Raw genomic sequence first — 19,195 nt, forward strand, 5'->3', positions numbered from 1 at the left:
TATTTTTTAATTGGATATTGTTTGCACATAGGAAGGCTATCGAATTTTTTTTAAAGACTTTATTTATTTATTTGTCAGAGAGAGAGAGCATGCATGGCAGGCAGAGGGAGAAGCAGGCTCCCTGCTGAGCAAGGAGCCTGATGTAGGACTCGATCCCAGGACCCTGGGATCATGACCTGAGCCAAAGGCAGACACTTAACCAGCTGAGCCACCTAGGTGTCCCAACTATTGATTTTTTATTTTAATTTTGTAACTAGCTTCTTATTACATGATATCATTCTAATAATTTTTAATTGATTCTCTTGAGTTTTCTAGGTATTCAATGATATAATATGCAGATAATGATAATTTTCCATCTGCATTACAATTATACCTGCTTTATAGGTGTTCCTTAATTGCATTGTTTAGTTTTTACAGAGCAAGAATAAATATAGTAGTCATAGAAGAAATCTATCTCTTGATCTTTACTGAAGAATGCTTCTAGTGTTTTATCATTAACATGGCGAGGGCTATTCATTGCACATATTTACATATGCACATATAGATATACATGTATACAGACACAGAATGTCACAGAAGTATCCACTGACTTCTATGTCAATGCTTCTTTTTTTTAAGTTAGCAGTGGATGTTGAATTTTATTAAATTATGTTTTAATATATTTGAAATAACTATGCCTTTACCTTTTAAGCTATTTATGACGAATTATATGCTTGAATAATGGACCATCTTTGCATTCCTGAGAAAAACCTATTAGATTACACTCTAGCTTTCTTTGAAGGTACTCCTGAATTTTATTTGCTAATGTTTTTAAGATCCTTGATTTCATATTTATAAATGAGATTAATCCATAGAGTATATTTTTCCACCATTTGTTGAGTTTTCTATTTCAAATGTACCAATCATCTTTATATTATATAGTCACTGATTTCTAAAATTGTTTTAATCTTATTTTTTTCTGTATTCTTTCCTTGATATCAAGCCTTTTCCCTTAGTTACTAATTTTCAATGGTGTCAATTTAATTCGTGATATTTCTATAATTTATTTATTCTGTAATTGTTTTATTTTGATCCTGAATTTGTTTCCTTAGCTTTGAAATTGCGTTCTATTGTTTTAATGTGTTGTTCTTGATGTCTTTCCTTTAAAACTTTTTATTCTGTTTAAGTTCTAAAAAAAAAAATTTGCAAAGAATTTCCTTCCATTTCCTGGTTTATATCATCTTACAGAATGTAAGCATTATCTGCCTTATGCATGCTCTTCCTTCCCTGCATGCTTACTGTAGCGGAGGTTTTACATAGTTACTATCAGTGGGGTGCTGGAATGGATTCATGAGTGTCAAATATTTGTATCTCTTCCCAACTTCACATTCAGGGATGTCACTTTGGTAGGTTGAAATTGGCTATGGTGGGAGTATTTACTGTCTGTCAATTAGCAAATGCTACAAATTGTTGCGCACCTCCCCCCCACCCCCAGCTTGTTATACATTTACCAGCATAATCCTAGTTACCATAATATTGATACCATGTAACCAGTTGCCATATTTCTTTTCATCCTGTTTATGTTATAAGCAAGTCCATAAAGCGTATTAGATCTTCTTTCGGATAATGTTCAGATGAATTCTCCTGGACATTTGTCAACTTGACTTGCCTTCCTCCTTAGAGCTTCAGTTTGGAGTCAGGATGGTGTGTGTTTTCTTGAAATTTTCTTCTTTTCCCCAAGCGCTTGGAGGGAGTAAGGGAAGGCTGCACTTCTCTACCTTAATAAGCCAATGTGCTTGGAGGGCCTGATTACTGCCTTCAACAGTTTGGTTAAGGGGCGTGTGCTAGAGTCCACTTTACTTGGCCCAGGCCATCTCTCTATCCTGTTTGGTACCTTCAGGTATAGAACTTTCTCCTTCCAAGCCTACTCAGAACACACCCCCAGAGTGTTGTATAGCCTGCTCCCCCTGTTCGCTTCCCTTGCCTCACCCACAGCTCTTACGCAGCTGTCTCCTTCCCCTCCCGGAAAATCAGGGGCAAAATGAATAAAACCTGTGGACCACAACTTCTAGTTTAGAAGTAGAAGAAACAATTCCTTAACTGAGCTTCTCCGTTTGCCTTTTCTACTTAGGTCATCTCACTCCCTCAGGACTCACTCTCTGAGTTTTTGTTATTTTCTCTTTTGTCTTCCATTCAGCTAAGTGCCTGTTTACTCTTGGGATTACAGCTCAAAGTGACTAATTCTCTAGGGAGAAGTCTTGCCTAGCTCTTTGTTTATTGAGGTATTAAAGAGGGGCTTCTGATTTCAGAGTCTTCCTTGTTCTTGCTCACTTCCTGCCCAAGACCTACATATTTCCTCTTGTCTAAATCTCCCTCAGTTGGGGGATATTCATGAAAGTTTATTCTGGAGTCTACACTTCTTTTCCTCTGACTGATTCTGAGGATCCTAGTCAAGAGGCGTACCAGTAACCCAAATTGGTTATCTTTCTCTTTACTCATTCATAACTTTTCAGAGATTATGATTGAAAAGTACACCTTTTTTTTCTGCAGCATTGTGCATGTTTGATGCTGTGTACTCATTTTGAGTTCATTTTGTGAGATTTTAGCAAATAAATACTGTATGATCTTTTTGTTTACTGTATTTCCTGAAATCTCCTACTCCCGGCCCCATTTTTTGAAAACACTGGTCAAAGAAAAATGAAGATATGAGATCAATAATGTCACTGGGTGTGTAATACAGAATTGGATGAGTGTTTTTGTGACGCTTCTCCATTTACTCAAATAGGGCTGATTCAAATGGAAGAAGAAACATGGCTTCAGGTTCAATGCGTTCTGACTGGCTTAAGTTCACAAAAGCCTTTCAGTTTGGTTTGGGAGAGTTTGGGGGAAACAATAGAATAGTTCACTGACTCTGTATAATATATTGGGAATTGCATTTCCTTGCTTTAGACAATATGAAAAGCTACCAATCTGGTTATCTGTACTCCTAGGAATGGTAGTAGTAATTACTAGAATTAGAATTACTACTACTATACCTTGAAGTGTGCATATTTAGATCAAATGATTTTTATATGTGAAGAGTACAATTATGTATGTACAAGATGTAACTGAACATTTGAGACAGTTCTGCCCATTCCAATCTCTTGAGCAAGTTTTCTAATTCTCTGAGGAAGTGGAACCCTAAAGATGCTAGTTCCTGTCCCTATCAAGGCAGGCCAGACCTACAAATGTTGCCCTAAACAATCTTTGGTACCTTGTGAAATTAGGTAGATCAAACAAATTCTGCAACAACAGAAATTTTGTACCTTCCCCAAACTTTCTGCATCATACTGGAAGAGAATAAAATGCTAAGCAAAGGAATTTGGAATTAGTCCACCAGTGCTGAGAAGTTTGATCAACATGTGTCGGAGCTTACTTTTGATCAAGCTCTTGATACATCTTGTCTCATTTCATCATCATCACAACTTCAAGATGCAGATACTGTGGCATTTGTCAAGGGTGAAAATGGAGTCTCAGAGAAGTGGCTAGGATTTATTACAGATCACAGGGCTCATAGGGGTGGAGGCAGACTTTTAATCCATGTCTCTCTAAATGCTTTTGGTTATTCTGTAATACATCCCTGAGAACTCAAGCATCCTCTGTCCTGGGAAACTGCAATTACTCTCAAGCATAAATTACTTAGTACTTGTCTGTGTGGCCACCGTGAGTGAGATGTAAGGCCACTGTAGCTGGTTGGACTTGTTCATTAAGTGCTGCTTGGAGGCTTATAAGAGGGATAAAAAGCAGTCAACAATAGTTAACTTTAACAGCAAGGCACAAGCACAATTGACTTTATCACCCTGTTTTACAAATTCAGTGAATCTCTGCAAAGGCAGACAAACTGACCAAGACAGAAACTTTGTACCTTTTGTCAATGTCTGAAGCATGAGTACTTGCTCTGCCATGCACAGAATGTCATTGAAGTCCACACTAGAATCACATATGACTATTTGGGTCTAGTACCAATCTTAAGAAGTAGGTTTAAAAAGGAAAGAAACAAACAAACAAACAAAAAAACCCTTCAGTCTATTGTTTTACCCATTATAGCTCTCCGTCTGATATAGCCAATTTTGTTCATGACATTTACTGCTCTAAATAAAATGAATTATTCATATGTTGACCAAATTAAAGTAATTTGGATCTACTGGTACAAAGAAGAAAGTAAGTTGTGTCCATAATGAAGACATGTACACCTGTATACTCATATATATATATATATATATACACCGAGTATATATATACTCGGTATGTACCGAGTATACCATATACTCGGAAGAAAGGGCATGAGGTAAAAAGAAGGCTCACATCTATACGTAAAAATAGAGTCTTTTGTTGTTTTAGGAGAAATGATTTTTATCTTACCTCCTCTTTCTCAAAGGACAATGCTCAGTGTGTGACAAAAAGAAATAGAGAAATAGCAGTACTCTCTCTGAGAGTGGTTTGCCACTAAAAGTTGTCTTTCAATTACTTGATTAGAGAAACATGGAGGAAAAGCCAGATGTTGAGTCTTGAATACATAATGGAGAATCCCATTGCTCCCTCCAGTCAGAGAACAAGATTGCCAGATTTAAAGCCTGTGGGAGAGAGCCAGGGGGGTCAAGGCACAGGGAGGTCTGGCCCGGAGAGCCTGGATGATGATGACAGGATGGAGGAAATATCTGCACAGAACAGATACACCCTAAACAGTCATCATACATTTAGCATCTCTATTTGGGATGACCTCTTCTTATTAAAACACTCAGGCTCTCTGGGGAAGTTCATAGACTCAGGAGAGGTATTGCTTTGTTATAGACCAAAGTCGGAACTGTTACTTGAGGGTCATTGGGAATACATTACAAGGGCATCATCTGTTCCACTGTTTTCTTAATTTCCCCTGTATTCAGTGTTGACCAGGATAAAATCTAGACAGAAGGGTAATGACTACATAGAGCAGGGAACAGCTAGCTATTACCTTGCTCATTTGATGGATACAAACAGCAGTATCTGATATTTCTGGCCACAAAACATGTCTTCTGATCAAAATTTTCTAAATTTGTTTGCCCTGAAATGTCAGTTTATTAAAAATCCACTTCTACAAATTCTTATGTAGATACATAAAGGCTTTGAGTGTTAAGATTAGATGTAAAAAAAAAAAAAAAGTCACTAAAGTGCAGACATTTTCTCCCCTTTCCTTTAGGTTGAGAGGGAAAACAATATTTTCCTTTAAGTATATTAAAATTACAGCCAGTTGCCTTGAGCCAGTTGCAATTGCATGGGCCAAGCACTGACCAGAATGAGCATTTTTCATGCCCAAAATACTGATTCTGCTTGATTCTAAAGACACTATTACAACCTTGGATTCCAATAAATGTGCACATGGTCAGATTTTGAGAGCATTAATTTCTGATGATCCACTGGCCTCGATGAAGAGGGCATTATCTGAGGAAAGTCAGACTCTTTTCCATGAAAACATAATCACTCTCTTTGGTCATAGATAGAGCAAATTACCAGATATCAGTTTCCAAGTTTCAGCTTATTTGTAGACAGGCCTGAATTTATTTCATTGGAATATTCTGTTGAGGCCAAAGACCGGAGGGAAAATTATTTCAATCTCCTGAAAACAAACAAACAAACAAACACAGTCCCTGTGATGACAAGAAAATACACAAGAAGCATTTTCTCTCAAGCCTAGGCTAACATATGTAGAAAAGTGTTGGTGATTTTTAAAGTAACCTTATTCAGACTCATAATGGTTTGAGATCCTTGAATGATCCTTAGTATGTACAAAGGAAAAAAGGTGGGGAGGGGATAAAAACTTCAGGAGCCAACTGAAGTACCTTTAGTTGAAGTTATTACCATTACAATTCGAGATGTCAAAGGCGAAGCAAATGTACCATTATGGGATAAATATTCACCTGTCATATAATTGTCCCCAAAATTAAGAGAGATTGGCTTATCTGTAAATGAAGAAACCATGATGACTGAAGAGCTTTTCTTGTTTTGTTTTTCTTTTAAAAAATTACTGAGCTACATTCACTATAACTTTGGCTTATGGGAAGGAGAACCACCTTGGTTCTGCCTCGAAATGCTTTTTGGACGCCTTCCTCACTCTCTTTTTATTCCTATACGTTTGGCATTTTATCATGCTTAAGGGTTTGGATGAGGCAGGAACCCGGAAGAGACGTTAAGCTGTATCACTCAATAAAGCATTCCCTGTTCAGCTTGATGCATGACCCTCTGAATCTTGGTGGAGCCATTCTTAGACTAGCAAGGTCCATCTGCCCTGGGATAGCAGTAGCCACAGAGGAGCCAAGACGGAGACCTTCGAGTACTGGGCCACATGGGCAAACTCCCTTGATTGGGAAAAAAATAGCTCAACCTTTAAAATTGGCCTGAGGAACAGCAGATCCCCAATGCATCCTTCGAAGTGCTTTCCACCTTTAATTTAGATATTTCAAGGGAAATTTAATCCATATGTTTTGGATTCATTTGGACTTAACTCATAAATATGCTTCATCAAGGACTGCCAAGCTCTGCATTCACTAGAATCAAGTAGTTTCATGGGACAATAGTGCAGACGGAGGAAATTTGATATCCAAGAGTCCATCACCCAAACAAGGAAAAGAAACCTTTAGGTTCAAACCACTGTCTATAAATTATCTTAGAGCAGTAATTTACCCTGCACCACTGTCATGGTAAAATAAGCCACTTATGACTGTGTGGGGTGCATACAAATGCGCACACAATAGATATATATCCTTTCCCAGAGAAATATCACAACACATGGTCTTTCCTGTCAGCAGTTTCGGAAAAGTTAACAACTCTAAGAAGGAAATAGAGGTTTCTACCTATTCTAGCAGCTTGTCAAAACCATATAGACTCTTCTCTCTCTGTCTCTCACTTTCTGTCTCTTGCTCTGTCTTTGTCACATACACAAGACCACTTCTGGGACTCTGTCAGGTTACAGCCTGTGAATCTCTTTACCTTCTGTGTATCTCCAGTTGGCTACACAGTTTTGACCAGCTTTACTTTCTTCAGTTTGTACTGTAGAACATCACTTGCCCAATATAAAATGATGTTACATTACTGAATGGACTTTTTCCCAAACTAAATCTCTCTTCCTCCGAGATTTATTTTATGCCTCCCTAGGGGCCTGTGGCCTACAGGTTAAGGATCCCCATGTGTTCACTGCTTGGAATAATGCAAAGGACAGTGGTTCAATGAGAACAGTGTTATAGTCCCTCCTCATCATTTATTAATTTATTTTTACTTAAATGTTATAAATTCAAAATGAACAGCTTCTCCATACTTTCAAACAAATGCTGTCTTTCAGGGCAGTGTGCACTTTTAATATTCTCTGTCATAACATCTGTGTTGAGGAGTTTTAGACAAAAGAACAGGGAATTCATGGCCCATTTCCAAATCAGATCAAATATCTTGTGCCAATGGCACCTAATACCTCAAAGGATCTGAAGGCACCTAATAACCAAATACATTGAAGGTATTAGAGAAGCCTCTGGCATGGTTGCTATCTGCACATTCTCCTATTATAGAAAGTGGGGCGGGGTGGGGGGGTCGTGAAGGGTGATGTGTCAGATGGGATTCTGGAATTCACGCACACCGAATTCTCAACTTTCAGTGAGGATGGTCAATAGTGCCTCCTTAGACAAAACCCAGCCGCGCAGGGTTAAGATGGCTTGAGCTAATGTTATCGATAGGCCATATTCCCTTAGCATTTCCCACCTACGAGAGCACAGTAACAATTATGATGTCCCTTGGTTTGAAAGTGTGATGAAAAAGATGACTAATGACCAGATTGGACAACTATAAAACATTATGTAACTACATCTAAACTACACAGCATCTTAGACCAAATGTCCAGAGATTTTTTTACTTATGCAAAACAACAACATTACGTTTTTATCCCTTCACAGGAGAGGACTATACATCTTCTATTTCAAGATAGAGTAAGACAAGCAGGTTCAAAAAGGCATAGAATGAACTCAGATTGTTCCTCTTCTCTACAGGTGGAGCATGGTATCAAGGGATGCTCCTTTTCCTCCACTGTGCACTTTTACATTAGGAAATGCCACTAGTGAACTTTTGTGGGGCCAACATGGTAACTGCACTTTGCCTACAACCCTAAATTCATCCTGGTGGAAGTGGCGATTGGTTGAGGAATAACAAGCCTTCAGGAAAAGAAAAGCAGAGACAATAGATGAAAGGGAGAAGAGAAACCAAGTAAGTAAAGAGTATTTACTGGTTTCCAAGCAGCTGACAACCACCAAATCCCTCTTCTGGTTTCAGTGCAAGACAAATAGATTCACAAGGAAGGAATTGTACTTCTTAGCACTGGACTGATGCAGTCTTAGCCTAAGCAGCCAAACCCTGTTCAGAACCTTGGCAAACCTACTTGGGTTGTTCCACCAGCCCTCTCTACCTCCCTCCCCACCCATAACCTCCAGACATCAAACTGTTTCTGGGCAGCTGACCTCAGCCCTACCCTCAGCCACACAAAGTGGCATTCTCCCCACCGCTCTATCACTTCACTAGTGTGGATGTCACCATCTCTGGTGGTTACACTCCTATTTCTTTCAAAGGGCAGTGTTAACTTTAATATGCTCCCCTGCTTGCCAGACTGATTTATTAAGTGATGGAGGAAGTGAGTGATTGGTTTACCAAGAAAGCCTGTTTGGCTTCTAAATCTTAATTTCTAATTTTTGCAACATTTCTGTAAGGTGGATAACATATTTATCTCTGACTTTTTCTTTATGTTTTAAATGTGACTGGAAGTGGTTTCCATTCAGCCTTGAGTAGGCTTCCCTTTTTAATCCTCAGAAATGCCCTAAATGATTAAGTGGGGTGGGAGCCCCTTGAAGTGGCTGTCCCCAGAGAGCAACTCTTATTACTTGCTATAAAGTACAGTCTAGGCTGTGAGGCACTCCCTTTAGTGTCTGCTTTCTTTCCCTTTTGAGACTTACCAAAAAGGTGGGGCTTTCATAGAGAATGGTGCAGGCAGGCAAAGTAGTGGCAGAAGGAAAAAGGTCTGGGGAGTACTTAGCTCAGAAAAGAATGGGGGGGGGGCGGAACAAGATGGCGGAGCAGTAGGAGACCTGGATTTCGTCTGGTCTCAGGAATTCAGCTGGATAGGGATCAAACCATTCTGAACACCTACGAACTCAACAGGAGATCGAAGAGGAGAGTAGCAACAACACTCTGAACAGAAAAGCGACCACTTTCTGGAAGGTAGGACGTGCGGAGAAGTGAATCCGAGGCGATATTCGAGAGGATACACGGCGGGGGAGGGGGCCTCCGTTGGCTGCTTCTGGCAAGTGCTAGAGCCGCGGAGCACAAAATCGGAACTTTTAGAAGCCGGCTCGGCTGAGGGACGTCGCTCCAGTGGCTAAGCGGGGAGTGGAACCCTCGCGGGACAGTGTGGTTTCAGAACCCTCGGGGTCACAGAAAGACCGGGGGTGCCTGAGTGCGCCAGAGCTCCCAGGGATTGGAGCGGGGAAGCCGGCTGCAGAGACGGAGCCGAGGCGCGGGCTCTCAGCTCGGGGTTGCCATAAACTGTGATGCACGGCCCAGTCGGGCCACTGCTCCTCCAGCAGGGACCCAACAAGTGGCAGAGCCGGGGAGACTCCCCTTCCTCCCCTCAGAGGAGCGGTGCGGGAGCGCACCGCAGGGATCCGCTGGGTTTGGAGACTCCACACGGGGTCGGGTGCCAGAGATAGAAATGCTCGGTCACAGGCCGGGTGAGCACGGAGTGCGGCCGGAGACCAGGGAGACGGGAGTGACTGACTGCTTTTCTCTGGGGGCTCACTGAGGAGCGGGGCCCCGAGTTCTCAGCTCCTCTGGGCAGAGATTGGGAGGCCACCATTTTCACCCTGGTCCTCCAAAGCTGTACCGAGAGCTTGCAGGGAACAAAAGCTCCCGAGAGCAAACCGGAGCAGCTTCCTTAGCCGGGACCGACAAGGGCGGGACAATTCCACCTCCTGCAAAGACATTTGGGAACCACAGCAACAGGCCCCTCCCCCAGAAGATCAGCAGGAACTGCCAGCAAGCCAAGACCAAGTTTACCGATCAAGGAGAACGGCAGAACTCTAGCGCTAGGGGAATACTGGACATAGAATTCATGGCTTTTTTACCATAATTCATTAGTTTTTCTAAGTTAATTTTTTTAACTGTTTTTTTTTAATTTTTCTGTTTCCCTTTTTCAAACAACATCTTATCAATCCCTTTTTAAAAAAATATTTTTTATTTTTCATTTTTAGAGTCATATTTTTATCCCTTCATAGTAGTTACCCTAATTTTTGGCATATATATATTTGTTCTCTCTTTAAAATTTTAAATTACCATTTCTTCTAACAGATCAAAATATACCCTAAATCACTAGTGTATGGCTTTGTTCTATTCTTCTGCCTGATCACATTCTCTCCCTTTATTTTCTTTTTTTTCTTTTTTCTTTTTCTTTTTAAATCTTCTTTCTTTTTAAAAACAACTTCTTATCTTATCAGTTCCTTTTATAAAATCTTTTATAATTTTCATCTTTACAGTCATCTGCCATCTCTTCATTGTATCAACCCTTATTTTGTACATATATAAGTCTTTCTTCCTTTAAAATTTTAGCAGGCACTTTTTTCTAACAGAACAAAATATGCCCAAAAGCTAGTGTGTGGCACTGATCTATGCACTAGCCTGATCATATTTGATCATATTCTGTTTTTTTGTTTTGTTTTGTTCTCTTTTTGTTTGTTTTTAACTTTTTCTTTTTCCTTTTTTTTTTTCTCTTCTTTCTTTCCCTTTCTTGTCCCCTGGTTTCAGGTCTTTTCTGATTTGTATAGGGTATATTTGCTGGAGACATTGTTAACCTGTCAGCATTCTGTTCTCTCATTCATCTGTTCTCCTCTGGACAAAATGACAAGATGAAAAAAATCACCTCAGCAAAAAGAACAAAAGGTAGTACTGTCTGCCAGGGACCTACTCAATACTGACATTAGTGCGATGTCGGACCCAGAGTGCAGAATCATAACTTTAAAGATACTAGCTGGGTTTGAAAAAAGCGTGGAAGTTATTAGAGAAACCCTTTCTGGAGAAATAAAAGAACTAAAATCTAACCAAGTCGAAATCAAAAAGGCTATTAATGAGGTGTAATCAAAAATGGGGGCACTAACTGCTAGGATAAATGAGGCAGAAGAAAGAATCAGTGATATAGAAGACCAAATGATGGAAAATAAAGAGGCTGAAAAAAAGAGAGATAAACAACTACAGGATCATGAGGGCAGAATTCGAGAGATAAGCAATACGATAAGATGAAACAACATTAGAATAATTGGGATCCCAGAAGAAGAAGAAAGAGAGAGAGGGGCAGAAGGTATATTGGAGCAAATAATAGCAGAGAACTTCCCTAATGTGGGGAAGGAAACAGGCATCAAAATCCAGGAGGCACAGAGAACCCCTCTCAAAATCAATAAAAATAGGTCAACACCCTGACATCTAATAGTAAAACTTACGAGTCTCAGACAAAAAGAGAAAATCCTGAAAGCAGCTCAGGAGAAGAGATATGTAACCTACAATGGTAGAAACATTAGGTTGGTAACAGACCTATCCACAGAGACCTGGCAGGCCAGAAAGGACTGGCATGATATCTTCAGAGCACTAAACGAGAAAAATATGCAGCAAAGAATACTATATCCAGCTAGGCTATCATTGAAACTAGAAGGAGAGATAAAAAGCTTCCAGGACAAACAAAACTAAAGGAATTTGCAAACACAAAACCAGCCCTACAAGAAATATTGAAAGAAGTCCTCTAAGCAAAAAGAGAGCCTAAAAGCAGCATAGATCAGAAAGGAACGCAGACAATATACAGTAACAGTCACCTTACAGGCAATACAATGGCACTAAATTCATACCTTTCAATACTTACCCTGAATGTAAATGGGCTCAATGCCCCAATCAAAAGACACAGGCTATCAGATTGGATTAAAAAACAAGACCCATCGATATGCTGTCAGCAAGAGACTCACTTTAGACCCAAAGACACCCCCAGATTGAAAGTGAGGGGGTGGAAAACCATTTACCATGCTAATGGACACCAAAAGAAAGCTGGGGTGGCAATCCTTATATCAGACAAATTAGATTTTAAAACAAAGACTGTAATAAGAGATGAAGAAGGACACTATATCCTACTTAAAGGGTCTATCCAACAAGAAGATCTAACAATTGTAAATATCTATGCCCCTAACGTGGGAGCAGCCAATTATATAAGGCAATTAATAACAAAAACAAAGAAACACATTGACAACAATACAATAATAGTGGGGGACTTTAACACCCCCCCTAACTGAAATGGACAGATCATCTAAGCAAAAGATCAACAAGGAAATAAAGACTTTAAATGAAACACTGGACCAAATGGACTTTACAGATATATTCAGAATATTCCATCCCAAAGCAACAGAATACGCATTCTTCTCTAGTGCCCATGGAACATTCTCCAGAATTGATCACATCCTAGGTCACAAATCAGGTCTCAACCGCTACCAAAAGATTGGGATCATTCCCTGCATATTTTCAGACCACAATGCTTTGAAACCAGAACTCAATCACAAGAGGAAAGACAGAAAGAACTCAAATACATGGAAGCTAAAGAGCATCCTACTAAAGAATGAATGGGTCAACCAGGAAATTAAAGAAGAATTTAAAAAGTTCATGGAAACCAATGAAAATGAAAACACAACTGTTCAAAATCTTTGGGATACAGCAAAGGCAGTCCTGAGAGGAAAGTATATAGCAATATAAGCCTTTCTCAAGGAACAAGAAAGGTCTCAAATACACAACCTAACATTACACCTAAAGGAGCTGGAGAAAGAACAGCAAATAAAGCCTAAACCCAGCAGGAGAAGAGAAATAATAAATATCAGAGCAGAAATCAATGAACTAGAAACCAAAAGAACAGTAGAACAGATCAACGAAACTAGGAGCTGGTTCTTTGAAAGAATTAACAAGATTGATAAACCACTGGCCAGACTCATCAAAAAGAAAAGAGAAATGACCCAAATCAACGAAGTCATGAATGAAAGAGGAGAGATCACAACCAACACCAAAGAAATACAAACAATTATAAGAACATATTATGAGCAAATCTATGCCAGCAAATTAGATAACCTGGAAGAAATGGGTGCATTCCTAGAGATGTATCAACTACCAAAATTGAACCAGGAAGAAATAGAAAACCTGAACAGACCTATAACCACTAAGGAAATTGAAGCAGTCATCAAAAATCTCCCAAGAAACAAAAGCCCAGGGCCAGATGGCTTCCCAGGGGAATTCTATCAGACATTTAAAGAAGAATTAATACCTATTCTCCTGAAACTGTTCCAAAAAATAGAAATGGAAGGAAAACTTCCAAACTCATTTTATAAGGCCACCATTACCTTGATCCCAAAACCAAAGACCCCATCAAAAAGAATTACAGACAAATATCCTTGATGAACATGGTTGCAAAAATTCTCACCAAAATACTAACCAGTAGGATCCAACAGTCCATTAAAAGGATTATTCACCATGACCAAGTGGGATTTATCCCTGGGCTGCAAGGCTGGTTCAACATCCACAAATCAATCAACGTGATACAACACATTAACAAAAGAAAGAACAAGAATCATATGATCCTCTCAATAGATGCAGAAAAAGCATTTGACAAAGTACAGCATCCTTTCTTGATCAAAACTCTTCAGAGTATAGGGATAGAGGGTACATAACTCAATATCATAAAAGCCATCTATGAAAAACCTACAGCGAATATCATTCTCAATGGGGAAAAGCTGAGAGCTTTTCCCCTAAGGTCACGAATGTGGCAGGGATGTCCACTCTCACTACTGCTATTCAACATAGTATTAGAAGTCCTAGCCACAGCAATCAGACAACAAAAAGAAATCAAAGGCATCCAAATCGGCAAAGAGGAAGTCAAACTCTCACTGTTTACAGATGATATGATACTGTATGTGGAAAACCCAAAAGACTCCACCCCAAAACTGCTCGAACTCATACAGGAATTCAGTCAAGTGGCAGGATATAAAATCAATGCACAGAAATCAGTGGCATTCCTATACACCAACAACAAGACAGAAGAGAGACAAATCAAGGAGTCGATCCCATTTACAATTGCACCCAAAACCATTAGATACTTAGGAATAAATCTAACCAAAGAGGCAAAGGATCTGTACTCAGAAAACTATAAAATACTCATGAAAGAAATTGAAGAAGACACAAAGAAATGGAAAAATGTTCCATGCTCATGGACTGGAATAACAAACATTGTGAAGATGTCAGTGCTACCTAGAGCAATCTACATATTCAATGCAATCCCCATCAAAATACCATCCACCTTTTTCAAAGAAATGGAACAAATAATCCTAAAATTTGTATGGAACCAGAAGAGACCCCGAATAGCCAGAGGAATATTGAAAAAGAAAAGCAAAGCTGGCGGCATCACAATTCCGGACTTCCAGCTCTATTACAAAGCTGTCATCATCAAGACAGTATGGTACTGGCACAAAAAGAGACACATAGATCAATGGAACAGAATAGAGAGCCCAGAAATGGACCCTCAACTCTATGGTCAACTCATCTTTGACAAAGCAGGAAAGAATGTCCAATGGAAAAAACACAGTCTCTTTAAGCAAATGGTGTTGGGAAAATTGGACAGCCACATGCAGAAGAATGAAACTGGACCATTTCCTTACACCACAAACAAAAATAGACTCCAAATGGTTGAAAGACCTAAACATGAGACAGGAGTCCATCAAAATCCTAAAGGAGAACACAGGCAGCCACCTCTTCGACCTCAGCCGCAGCAACTTCTTCCTAGAAACATCGCCAAAGGCAAGGGAAGCCAGGGCAAAAATGAACTATTGGGATTTCATCAAGATAAAAAGCTTTTGCACAGCAAAAGAAACAGTCCACAAAAGCAAAAGACAACCGACAGAATGAGAGAAAATATTTGCAAATGACATATCAGATAAAGGGCTAGTATCCAAAATCTATAAAGAACTTATCAAACTCAACACCTAAAGAACAAATAATGCAATCAAGAAATGGGCAGAAGACATGAACAGACATTTTCCAAAGAAGACATCCAAATGGCCAACAGACACATGAAAAAGTGCTCAACATCGCTCGGCATCAGGGAAATCCAAATCAAAACCTCAATGAGATACCACCTCACACCCGTCAGAATGGCTAAAATTAACAAGTCAGGAAACGACAGATGTTGGTTGGCGGGGATGTGGAGAAAGGGGAACCCTCCTACACTGTTGGTGGGAATGCAAGCTGGTGCAACCACTCTGGAAAACAGGATGGAGGTTCCTCAAACAGTTGCAAATAGAGCTACATACGATCCAGCAATTGCACTCCTGGGTATTTACCACAAAGATACAAATGTAGGGATCCGAAGGGGTACGTGCACCCCAATGTTTATAACAGCAATGTCCACAATAGCCAAACTGTGGAAAGAGCCAAGATGTCCATCGACAGATGAACTGATAAAGTAGAAGTGGTATATATACACAATGGAATATTATGCAGCCATCAAAAGGAATGAGATCTTGCCATTTGCAAGGACATGGATGGAACTGGTCGGTGTTATGCTGAGTGAAATAAGTCAATCAGAGAAAGACATATATCATATGACCTCACTGATATGAGAAATTCTTAATCTCAGGAAACAAACTGAGGGTTGCTAGAGTGGTGGGGGGTGGGAGGGATTGGGTGGCTGGGTGATAGACATTGGGGAGGGTATGTGCTATGGTGAGTGCTGTGAATTGTACAAGACTGATGAATCACGGATCTGTACCTCTGAAACAAATAATGCAACATATGTTAAGAAAAAAAAAGAAGAAGAAGATAGGGGAAGAATGAAGGGGAGTAAGTCAGAGGCGGAGACGAACCATTAGAGACGATGGACTCTGAAAAACAAACTGAGGGTTCTAGAGGGGAGGGGGGTGGGGGGATGGGTTAGCCTGGTGATGGGTATTAAAGAAGACACATTCTGCGTGGAGCACTGGGTGTTATGCACAAACAATGAATCATGGAACACTACATCAAAAACTAATGATGTAATGTATGGTGATTAACATAACAATAAAAAATTATTCAAAAAAAAAGAAAAGAACGGGAAGGCTGCAACCTACTACCTCAACAAGGACATCAGTACCATGAATCAGGGACCACGATGGGAAGGGTTTCCTGGGTACCAGTGTAACCTACTTCTGATTTGATGCCCCCCGTGCCTATACTGGATTCGGCAACTGGATCCTTGTTCTGAAGGAGACACCAGCACTTGTGTATGGAGAAGCCAAGGAGAACTTGCCCCCCTCCAGGGCCTGTGTGGTGAGCAGCAGCACCCAAGGACCTACTCACAATGGGCACCTTCTTAGGGGGAATGTCAAGCAAGCCCTGAGCCTGAGGAACACCACAGGCTAAAATCAGACTGAGCTCTGGGGTGTTAGGACGCATAGTTTCATAACATGACTAGTGGAGGGTTGCCACCACACTAAAAGGAGGTGACAGCCCAGTAGGTTGGGGAGAATAGAGAAACAGCATGGTCAGAAGATAGCCAGCCAGTTACTTCTTATCTTCAATCCTGGGAGGTTTCAAACCATGAAGGGTAGACAGCAAATAGTGAATGTGTATATCCATCTGGAATCCATCCTTGTTCTTTTGGTAATAGCACTTTAATATTCTCTGTGGAAACCCTCTCCTACTCTTGGTCTGCCCCACCCCCAGTCTCAGTGTAGACAAGTTTCCTGAGCCTCAGTCAATCAGCTTTGCTTGGCCACCGTGATTGGTACAGGCTTGAGCCTGTGAGCACTTTGGGATCAAAGAAAAAACTGCTTAGGACTCTGTTGGAGCTGTTGGCAAAGAAATGCTCCCTTCCCCCTGTACTTACGTGTGGCTTGATGGAAGTCTGAAGTTTCAGAGATGAGGAAAGGCAAACCTGCTTTCGTGACACCCCTCAGGTTCCTGCCTCAACACCGCTCCCGGAGTTTTCAGTTAAATGATCAGATATATTTCCTTTTCTGTCCCATCGCTTGCATCTAGAGATCGTGACGAATACAGAATAACCAAGTTTTTCAAACGGTGGAGAGGGACTTACCCCAAAAAGTGTAAAACTTAAAAAATGAGCAAGCAGGTTAATTTAACTAGAATAAGAGTCCATATAGGAGAGTAATGAGAAAACCATATGATCATCTCAATAGATGTTGAAATGCACTGGACAGACTCCAACACCATATGTGATGTTTTTAAATAAAAGATTTAAGTAGGAATGGATGGCTACTTCCTTATCATAATCAGGAACATCTATTTTAAACATCATACTTAGTGATGAAATAGTAAAGGCATTCTAATTAAAATTAGCCACAAAACTGGGTAGGCAGACAGAGAGGTAGGTAGACCAATAATTTATAGATTTGATACTTGCATGAATTCCAGAAACAATTATATTTCTTCATTTGTGCTTGGAACTTGACCAAATGGTTCTAAAGTTCAAAAGCAGATGAGAACTGCTAAAAGATATTAAGGCAGATTTTAGTACAACAACAATGCAAGTGGTATATTACTGGTGTAAAAATTGATGAATCAGTGGAATTGTTCAATAAATGTAGTTTATAAAATTGATGATTTGGCAGGAAATGAAGGGAATTTTTATTTATTAAAAATTTAACATTTAAATATGTAGTTGATCTTGGCTACAAAGTTTTTAAAATTAAAAGCAATAGAAAAAAGAAAAAAAAAAGAAGTAGGGGGATATTACACAGGAAGTGATCAGTAGGTTACCTGGACTATACATAATACCTCTCAGGAAAACATAAAGATAAACATCAAACTGGGGAAGAAAGTTACAACAAATATCTGAAGTTTAATATTCTTCATGTATTAACCTTTTATCCAATTCAATAATGAAAATACTTATTTACTAACAGAATCCTAACTAAAGGAGATAATTTGATCATTCTCAGGGCAAGAAAGAAGTTGCAAATGGTCCCCACAGGACACAGGCACTCCTGCAATCTGCTAACGGGAAAGCAAACTGTTTAAACCTTTCCAGAAAGCAATTAGATCATAAGTGTCAAGAACCTTAAAGAGTTCAGACTTTCTGACCCAGTGATTCTGTTCTAGGATGCATCCCAAGGATACAATCAGAGGTATAAACACACCAGGAAGAACAGGATTGTTTCAGAGCAGCTTTATGTAAAACAACAAAAATTGACCCAACTGAATGAGTAAATTTGAATACAGCCATTTTAATTTTTAAAAAGCCACAAAGGTATTTTCCAACCACTTTTGAAAATTTTAAGTTTTTGAACATTATAAAGAATGTTATTTGTTCAATGTATGTGATAGAGTAATGGATTATTTGTATTACTGATAAAAGTTTTTTTAGTTTGTCTGATTTTTTTATTAAAGGAAGGTCAGCAAAGAAAATGAAAGGCAAAGTTGTAGTTAGTCATTTTATATTGTCTCCTACTAACATAACAACCTAAAAGTGTCAGGATTTTTTATTTCTTTAATCAAATGATATATTGAATATACATGAACATGTGAAATTTGTTGCATAGATTTTTACTTTTAAAAATGGAGTTTATTAAACATACAGATAGTTGTACTTCTATATATTTTAAGTTCACCTCAAAATGAAAAAGTTTTTTTCAGAGACATAGTTTGAAATAGGACCACCAAATTTAGTTGGACACGAATTGTTTATGTGGATCACTTCTCGGCCTTTTGGCTAAGATCAAGTGAATTGTTTATGTGGATTACTCTTGTCACCTTAACTCTAATGGGGGTTGAGGGGAATCACTTGTCTTCCACTGATCTCTTAGGCTTAGACAAAATCTATGGGGGAACAAATTAAAGATTTGTAACTTTGAAGTCAGGTGCTATTCTTACGCGTTTAAGTCTCTCTCTTATGCTTTTTAACTCTCTTAACACCTGGCACCCTATTGGACATTCATTCCATTAGTATGTATAGGGGTATAGCTAAGCAAATACTTTAGCCTTTCTAAGCCTGTTTCATCATCTGTAAGATGAGGATTATGTCACACCATCAAGATAAAGCCCCTAAAAGAGTGCCCACGCACAGTAACCACTATGGACAATAGCTTGCTGACTCTCATTGGCATCCCTGGTTAAC

General features: G+C 39.4%; 1 pseudogene; it reads left to right on the plus strand.

The window, feature by feature from the left end:
• Positions 1–18,770: 18,770 nt before the first annotated feature.
• LOC114213719 (U2 spliceosomal RNA) lies at positions 18,771–18,917 on the plus strand (annotated as a pseudogene).
• The last annotated feature ends 278 nt before the right edge of the window (positions 18,918–19,195 follow it).

The sequence above is a fragment of the Eumetopias jubatus genome, unplaced genomic scaffold (genome assembly GCF_037043125.1).
Source record: "Eumetopias jubatus isolate StellerSeaLion01/CBP00866 unplaced genomic scaffold, mEumJub1_p1.0 scaffold_14, whole genome shotgun sequence".
NCBI lineage: Eukaryota > Metazoa > Chordata > Mammalia > Carnivora > Otariidae > Eumetopias > Eumetopias jubatus.